This window comes from Podarcis filfolensis, assembly GCF_964270895.1.
Source record: "Podarcis filfolensis genome assembly, chromosome: 13".
Lineage (NCBI taxonomy): Eukaryota > Metazoa > Chordata > Lepidosauria > Squamata > Lacertidae > Podarcis > Podarcis filfolensis.
In genome coordinates this window covers 10,992,750-11,002,465 of record NC_139615.1, presented here as the reverse complement: position 1 = coordinate 11,002,465, position 9,716 = coordinate 10,992,750, and the positions used below count along the sequence as shown (strand labels likewise).

The 9,716-nt window shown below is 42.3% G+C and overlaps 1 long non-coding RNA gene across 1 annotated transcript; it reads left to right on the top strand.

Moving 5' to 3' along the window:
• Nucleotides 1-231: 231 nt before the first annotated feature.
• LOC310747207 lies at nt 232-5,666 on the top strand. Its single transcript, XR_014540898.1, has 4 exons — nt 232-450; nt 658-885; nt 3,164-3,290; nt 5,457-5,666. It is a non-coding gene; the product is annotated as an uncharacterized lncRNA (long non-coding RNA).
• The last annotated feature ends 4,050 nt before the right edge of the window (nt 5,667-9,716 follow it).

Genomic DNA, 9,716 nt, shown 5'->3' with positions numbered 1-9,716 from the left:
CTCTAATAGTGAACCACTGAATTAGACAACTTGTTGTATGAGGTTAATGGCATCAATTGGCCAAGTGGAATGTATCTGAAGCTGTCAAAAATGACGCTTGGGGCCACCTGCACCATGTTCCTCCCCACATTGTGGGTGTCCCGTGCACGTGTGTGATGTCACGCGCTCCTGTGATGTTACACACTGGGAGGAGCCCCAGCTGCCCCCTCCGGGCTTTTCAGAGGCCTTTTTAGGGTATCTCCTAATGGCCTTCAGAGTCTATAAGGGGCTTCATCGCCCCTTCCCACTGCCCCATAGGAGCCCACTGCTGTAGGAGGCAGGCCCACCAGAGCCCTTCTGGCTGCAGAATATTGAGGGCGGTCTGACCCCCTCATTGAACAATTTGTGGGTGCATGGGCATATGCCTATCCGCATATAAGACCAGCATCGTCTTATACACGGAAAAATACGGTACCTTCTGTTTAAATACTTTTTAGCTTTCCAAACCATTTTACAGATTTTAAATGACAGTACCCCACCTTACTTATGCTCGTCTACGATGGTAATAAAAGAAGATTGCTTGAAGTGGATAACTCTTGTAGAAAAATAACTTAAATCCTTCTGGGATTTAAGACTATTACAACATCTTCTAGGCCTTCTGATTCTCTTTCCACCTAGGTCCACTCATTGCTACAAAGGATCTCATTCAACAACAGTGCTGGGGATGAAATCACATTGAATGAACATGGAGAAATAGCAGCTGGCTTTGATATTGCAAACCTGGTCACTTTCCCAAATAATTCCTATGTCGGGGTCAAAGTCGGAAAGCTGGATCCTCAGGCCCCTCCTGGGAAAGAACTCATCATTAATGGGAACGGAATCCAATGGCACAGAGTCTTCACTCAGGTAAGGAAATCACTGTGGGGGGAGGGGCTGCCCAACTGCTGCCACCACTAGTAATAATGCTGCTACTAATAATTTTATTAATAACAAATGAACCACGTCATCAAAAAGAGCAATATGCACAGAAGACATGTCACACCAAGAAGGACCGATGGCTATCAGACAGTGTTGTCCAACATGCTTGTTGGTCCAAAGCGCTTTTCCAGTTAGTAGCATTAGGTAGATTGCTAACATTGTAATCTTCTGGTGCCTCTTGTAACTCTAGTGTCAAGTTGGAATGCTAGAAGCCGGGATGTATGTAATTGTGTGTCAGGTTGGCTCCTGCCACAGGCCCAGGGGGAGCTCCCAAAATCATGCCTTGCTTGGAGTGGTTTCTAGCCTGGCTGCTCATCCATATACTCCATCGGCTGTGGACAAGGCATGCAGGCTCCTCTCAAAGCCTCATGTTTCTGATTTATTCAATCCAAGGCTTATCAGCACTAGTTGCCTACAAAATCATATATTTTTTAAAAAGGTCATTGGAAAAATGTTGGAAATATTTCTTTTTGAAAAAGTCGCAACTTATTTTATGTACGCGTTGTATTGTAGTTCCCTGCTTTTTATGAAGTTGGTTTTCTAAAACCAGTCCACCACAACCCCAATACATCTGTGCACCATCTTCGCTGCCTCTCTTTTTTCCAATGGTATAAGTGATAGGGCTGTCCAAATAGGAGCAAAACCACAGAAATTCACTACCTCCAAATTCCAACTCCTTGAAGCTCACTAAGGAGACATCAAGTGAAACTACAGCAGCAAAGAGCAGGAGGCTGTAGTACCATAAAAAGAAATAAGCAGTAGTGTATTACCGTATTTTTCCCTCTATAACACGCAGATTTTTTCTCCTAAAAAGGAAGGGGAAATGTCTGTGCGTGTTATTGAGCGAATGTGTGGTCCCTGGAGCCAAATGGCAAAAAAAATCAGGCAAAAATCAAATCGCGCGTCTCGGAGAAGGGAAACCTGAAAAGAGGAAGTGGCTGCTTTCCTGCATTCTGCCTCAGGGTCTTACTGCCCACCCGCCTCTGTTTCCTTGCTGTGTTTGCTCAAACGGAACAAAGAGCAGGGAAAGCCCCTCCCCTCCAGGCAAGCAGAGTGTCGTCTCTGTGCTCCGGTGCTGCTGAAAACATGCAGGAGGGAGAGAGAGAGAGAGAGAGAGAGAGAGAGAGAGAGAGAGAGCGCTGGCTGGCTTGGGTGGGTAGGTGAGGGAAAACTTTTGCCTTCCTTTCCTCCCTCCCGTTATACCCCTCTCCTGCATTCTTAGCCAGCTGCTTCTCTGCACACCCCTCTCGTGCTCCTTGTCCATTCTGTATTTTTCCTTCCTTCCCCACTTAAAATGTGGTTAAAAAGCATGGATCCACATGGATCCTCAGGATCTTTGCATTGGGTCACCCCAAATTCACCATCAGATCACATAGCATGTCCATGGCTACAGCCTGCCCCCCAAAAATCACACACGCACTGTTGCCTGGGGCTGCAATGGTGCAAAAATGTGGTTAAAAAGCATGGATCCACATGGATCCTCAGGATCTTTGCATTGGGTCACCCCAAATTCACCATCAGATCACATAGCATGTCCATGGCTACAGCCTGCCCCCCCCCCAAATCACGCACCCACTGTTGCCTGGGGCTGCAATGGTGCAAAAACGTGGTTACAAAACATGGATCCTCAGGATCTTTGCATTGGGTCACCCCAAATTCACCATCAGAGCACATAGCATGTCCATGGCTACAGCCTGCCCCCCCCCCAAATCACACACCCACTGTTGCCTGGGGCTGCAATGGTGCAAAAACGTGGTTACAAAGCATGGATCCACAGGGATTCTCAGGATTTTTGCATTGGGTCACCCCAAATTCACCATCAGATCACATGTCTGTGGCCACAGCATGAAGCACAAAAATGATACATCCACTGTTTCATTCAGAATGTTTTTTCCCTTGTTTTCCTCCTCTAAAAACGATGTGCGTGTTATGGTCAGGTGCGTGTTATCGAGCGAAAAATACGGTAGATCAAATTATCTGATGGTTGTAGCAATGGTCAATCTAGATATGAACATTGTAATCTTCTTGTGTTTGTATGATGCTTAGAACTATAACTTTTTCTCCCACTGTGTATGTGCAGCTTTGGCACATAGAAAACCTATAGTTAACATTTCTGGCCCTCCTACTTACTGGTAGATCACCTGATGTTACATGAATCCCCTAAAATATTGTCTTAATATTAACCCCTTCATGTCCCTTTGGATAGGTGCCACCGCTTTCATTATGTAATGCCAACTGCCTTCCTGGTTATGAGAAGAAAAAGAAGGAGGGGAAGAAGTTTTGTTGTTATGATTGTGATCCATGTCCTCGTGGGATGTTCTCAAATGAGAAGGGTGAGAGATGCCATATCACCATATACAAGCTATTATAGTAAATTCTGAGCAAATTGGCAATGAGGTTTGCTCTGTATGGTCTCAATTAATATTGTTTATTAACAATACAGTGGTACCTTGGGTTACATACGCTTCAGGTTACATACGCTTTAGCTTCCAGACTCCGCTAACCCAAAAATAGTTCCTTGGGTTAAGAACTTTGCTTCAGGATGAGAACAGAAATTGTGCTCCAGCGGCGTGGCAGCAGCAGGAGGAGGCCTCATTAGCTAAAGTGGTGCTTCAGGTTAAGAACAGTTTCAGGTTAAGAACGGACCTCCGGAATGAATTAAGTACTTAACCCGAGGTACCACTGTAGTAGAATAATCTCCCTTCTGTCTCTGTAAAAGCTGCCACTATGAAGAAATTATCTTAACCTTCAAGAGAGTATACCATGAGGATGTGACCGTAATCTGTAATGTAAAGATTTTCCATCAGTGTACCTACATACAGTGATATTCTAAACATTACAAGTAAAGGTAAAGGGACTCCTGACCATTAGGTCCAGTCGTGGCTGACTCTGGGGTTGCGGCGCTCATCTCACTTTATTGGCAAAGGGAGCCGGCGTACAGCTTCAGGGTCATGTGTCCAGCATGACAAAGCCGCTTCTGGCAAACCAGAGCAGCGCATGGAAACGTCCTTTACCTTCCCGCCGGAGCGGTACCTATTTATCTACTTGCACTTTGACGTGCTTTCGAACTGCTAGGTTGGCAGGGGCAGGGACCGAGCAACAGGAGCTCCCCCCGTCATGGGGATTCGAACTGCCGACGTTCTGATTGGCAAGTCCTAAGCTCTGTGGTTTAACCCACAGCGCCACCTGCGTCCCATTCTATACATTACTGCATTCAATAGTCTCTAATTTTTTAAAATATATATATATTTATTGAAGTTTTCTTGGTTTACAAAGGTATGTGCAGTGTCTCTTTTTTTCAAGTTACATTTTCCATAGGTCAGTTCATTTGTTGAGACATTAGGGTTACATTAGGAAGAGAAAAGGGGGGAAGAGGTGGAGGGGGCCATGGTGCGTGGGGGTGGGGTCGGGAGGCGATATTTCTATTTTGCTTAATGTATGTGTGGGGTTTTGTGTCAGTGTACATTGTGCAGGTGCTCTTTGCTATTTGCATGTGTTCCTTTGGTGCTGAGAGAGATTGCGGTTGGCCTAGGGTGCAGTTGCTTGTTTGTGGTTGCTTGTGGTGAACTTTGTTTTCGTGTGTGAGTGGGAGTAGGTGGGTGTTTTGGATCAGGTAACCATATTGATTCATATGCTGTTGGTGGATTCTTGTCATTGTCTTGTTGGGCTGTGTATGTGATAAAGAGGAGCCATACCGGAGTGAAGGTATCTTCTTCTATTTGTCATTGTATCACTTTCAGTTTATTGGTTAATTTTTCTAGTTGCGCTGTTTCCCATACTATTTGGTACAATTGGTCCATGCTTACTCCTGACAGGTCTTTCCAGTGTCTGACTATGATGTTTGTGGTTGCTGAGAGTAGGTGGGTTATGAGTTCTTTGTGATGTGAGTGGGCATTGTTGTCTTGGAATCTGTTTAGTAGGGCCAGTTCTGGTGTGATTTCTAATACTTGCTTAGTTATTTTACATTTCTTGTATGGCTGTTGTCCAGAATAGTTGGATTTTGGGGCATTCCCACCACATGTGTAGGTATGTGCCTGTGGAGGTGCACCCTCTCCAGCATTTTGGTGAGGTTCCTGGGTGTATTAGCGCTAGTTTTCTTGTTGTTAGGTAATATTCTCTAATGTTTAATGCAGTTTCTCATTGATGGTGGCTCACTGCTGTGCTGCCACATTTTAATAACACATTTTCATGATATACACCATGAGTGTAGATCCGCCCCTCTGTTTTGATGCAAAAAGACATAAAAATTGTACATGCATTCTGCCCTGGAAGAAACCAAGGTTTTTGGGGGAGGGAGGATGGAAAAGAATTGGGGTCGTTATTCTAAGAACAAGGTGCCTTGGGAAGTTTATCTTCAAAGCTTCTAGGGCACAAGCATTTCGACTAGAAGTTTTGAAACTTATCCTCATGGAAACACTACGGTAAGGGAACTCATGATTTTAAAAAAACTCATAAGCATATTCTGGATTGTTTCCAATTGTCCTACCACCTTTTTTCAGGATTGGAAACCTGTGCCAGATGTCCTCCAGAGCAATATCCAAATGATGAGCAGAATCAGTGCATTCCCAAGAAACCACACGTCCTAGGCTTTGGGGAAACTTTGGCCATTGTTTCAACTTTCTCTGCACTTTTATTCTCTCTTATCACAGCTATGGTACTTGGCATTTTCATTAAGCACCGGGACACTGCCATCGTCAAAGCCAATAACAGAAGCCTCACTTACATTCTCCTTGTGTCCCTTCTCTTGTGTTTCCTCTGCACTTTGATGTTCATTGGAACACCTACGGAGGCAACCTGCCTTCTCCGACAAACAGCTTTTGGCATTGTCTTCTCTGTGGCCCTCTCCAGCATCTTGGCCAAGACTATTTCAGTGGTTTTGGCATTCATGGCTACCAAGCCAGATTCCACAATCAGGAAGTGGGTAGGCAAAAAACTGGCTTACTCCATCGTCCTTTCCTGCTCTTTGATTCAAGTGGGAATCTGTGCCTTCTGGCTGGCAACCTCTGCCCCATTCCCAGATGTGGACATGCACTCAATGACTGAAGAAATTATATTCTTATGTAATGAAGGGTCAGTTCTCATGTTCTATTGCGTTTTAGGCTACATGGGCTTCCTGGCCATTATCAGCTTCACTGTGGCCTTCTTAGCCAGGAAGCTGCCTGACAGCTTCAATGAAGCTAAATTCATCACCTTCAGCATGCTGGTCTTCTGCAGTGTTTGGTTCTCCTTTATTCCCACATACTTGAGCACCAGAGGAAAATACATGGTGGCTGTGGAGATCTTCTCCATCTTGGCTTCCAGTGCTGGGCTGCTGGGTTGCATCTTTTCCCCTAAATGCTACATTATTGTGGTGAGGCCTGAGCTGAATAACAGAGAGCAGCTGATACGGCGAAAGACGTAAATAACAGTATAGTTTGTCATTTCTGTATTTAGACTCTGTAGACTTGTTGGTATGGTAATTTCACTGTGTGTTTTTCCAAGAAGGGAAGTTAAATGAAATGATGAAAATAACAGAAGAGAATTGTCTTATCCAGTGCTTATTTTATAAAAAGGAGAGAAAATGTTTAGTGGTACTCTCGTTTTCCTACTCATATTGAAATTCTGCCCCTTAATAAGGCCAAACTTAGATTCACAAAATGTTTAGGGTTATGCATCTCCCTGCATCCCCTCGGGGGGGGGGATCACTGGTGTTATCATCTATGTTCTTGATATCCAGCATTGTTGCATATGAGATGTAAATGAAACAGGACTATGTTTATTTAAGAAGCCATGGATTATATGCAAAAACTTTGAATGCCTATACATTCCGTTTCTCTTCTTCTCCTGCATCCAAAGAAATGCCCCCCAAGAGGCCCTGAACATCTCCTGAGGAGGAGGTGATGGGGTACAGAGAGAAGATATGAAAAGGAACACAAAAATTTGAGAAGCTGTCTTATAATGAGTCCATGAGTCTATCCAGCAGGGCTGTGCTCCAGATTTGACCATGCCCCAAGCCATATTGTCCCTATTTTGGGTGACCGTCTATTAAGTTCATGTTAGACAGCCATAAAATTGCAGCAGATTGGATCTGAGATACTTTGTCTTCACTATATGCCTAACTGCACTAGCAAAGAGGCTGAGCCATTTCAAAAGGTTTGTGCAAGTAAATGAAGGGAGCCAGGCAGTAAAGATATTTTATGTTTAGGTAAGGATGAAGAAGAAGGTAAGAATCCAGTAGTAACGGCCAAAGATTGTTTGCCCACTGCCACTCTCAAGATTCAGTTTCCAGCTTGTGTCATCACACCTCAAGGAAGCCAATCAAGAAATGGCTCTATGTTCATTACCAACCCAACCATTCCCCTACATGTACTGATTATTTTTAGAAATGAATGGAAAGTGACAATTTCATGGTAACAGTAATTCTATTAAATCATGGGTCATGTTTTGTGTGATTCATTTTGAGGAGCCTACATTTATGTATGTATTCATTTATGATGTTCATTATATGTGGAAGCAGAACATTTAAAAGTGCTCCAAACTGAAAATCATATGGGCATTCCACTAGAAATTCCAGGCACAAAAAGACACCTCTAACCAATTTTAGAATTCCCAGTATAAACCTAGATTTCTACACTTCTGGAATCTCTTAACTCAATCGACATAAGACTGTGCAGGGAGCCAGGAAGTGACTCACTTTGCGATATGTAGATACTGCTCCAGATTCAGAGGTCTCTAATACCTAACATACCCCTAGTGGATCAATATCACCCTAGCGGTGGAGCCTTATTCTGCACCCCTCTTTTGCACCAGGGGTCATCAATCTGTGGCCCTCCAGATGTTGCTGAATTGCAGCTCCCACCAGCTTACAACAGACCATTGCTATCAAGGATGATGGAAGCTGTAGACCAAAAACAGAATATTTGACTGCCAGAAATGAGAAACAAGCGATACTGATGTTTGTGGATGCGGAAAAAGCTTTTGATAACATTGTATGGGATTTTATGCTGAAGAATTTAGAGTATATGGAAGTGGGGAAAGACTTCTTTAATGGAATCAAGGCAATATACACAGAACAGAAAGCTAAATTGATAGTTAACAATGTTGTTACAGAAGATATAAAAATATCTAAAGGAACAAGGCAGGGCTGTCCGCTCTCGCCATTGTTATTTATAATGGTCCTGGAAGTTCTGTTAAATACGATTAGACAAAATAAATTAATTAAAGGGGTATCAGTAGGTCGGAATGAATATAAAGTAAAAGCCTTTGCTGACGATCTGGTTATAACGATGGAGGAACCAGGGGAGAGTGTTAAAAAAGTATTGGAGGAGATTGAAGAATTTGGAAAAGTGGCCGGTTTCAGATTGAATAAGAAAAAAACTAAAATAATGGTGAAAAACATGGAGTGTAAAAAGATAGAAACATTGCAACAACAGACAGAGATAGAGGTGGTAAAGAAAGTAAAATACTTAGGAATTTGGCTGACTCCTAAAAATATTGACCTGTTCCAGAATAACTATGTTCAGATATGGAAAGGAATTAAGAACGACCTGGAGGTGTGGGGTAGAATGAAATTGTCCTTTTGGGGCAGAATATCTACGATAAAGATGAATGTGCTCCCAAAGATGTTATTTTTATTTCAGACTATCCCCGTTATTAAGGGCGTAGGGATTTTCAAAGATTGGCAAAGAATGATTTCAAGATACATCTGGCAGGGCAAGAAGCCAAGAATAAAATATAAATTATTAACAGATGAGAAGGAAAGGGGAGGCTTCGCCCTGCCAGATATGAAATTATATTATGAAGCAGCATGTCTCTGCTGGCTAAAAGAGTGGATTAAATTAGAAAACGTGGAATTATTGGATTTAGAAGGTTTTGACAACAGATTTGGGTGGCACCCCTATTTATGGTGGGACAAGAAGAAAGTCCATAAAGGATTTGGGAACCACATTTTCAGGAGTTTGTTAATAGAAGTATGGGATAGGTACAAAAACCTCCTGGAACCAAAAGTTCCACATTGGTTATCTCCATTAGAGGTTATGAGTGTGAAGAAGATCAATATGCGAGGGAAATGGGCCACATATGGAGAATTAATAACTAAAGAAGGAGGAAAATGGAAACTAAAACCATACGAAGAGGTTAAAGATTATGTGTATGATTGGTTGCATCACTTTCAGGTAAATGAAATGTTTAAAAAAGATACAAAGGAAAGTGGATATGCAGAAAAAGACTCAAAGTTCCAAACAGAGATAATAAACAATGAATATAAAATTCTGTCAAAAATGTATAAGATATTGTTAGAATGGACTACGAAGGATGAAGAGGTTAAATCGGTAATGATACAGTGGGCCAAAGATTTTGGATATAATATTCAATTTGAAGATTGGGAAAAATTATGGAAGGAAAGTTTAAAGTTTACTGCATGTATGGGGTTGAAGGAAATGCAATGAAAATGTTTTACAGATGGTATATCACTCCGGTAAAATTGGCAAAAATGTACAAAATATGTAATAAATGTTGGAAATGTAAAGAAAGAGAGGGAACATTCTACCATATGTGGTGGGAATGTAAGAAAGTAAAAAGCTTCTGGGAAGCAATATATAATGAACTGAAAAAGATGTTAAAATACACTTTTGTTAAGAAACCAGAAGCCTTTCTTTTAGGGATTACAGGAAAAGATATAAGAAGAAAAGACTATAAACTTTTCCAGTATGCAGTTACGGCAGCAAGAATTTTATTGGCCCAGAAATGGAAGCAAGAGGAAATACCGACGCTTCAAGAAT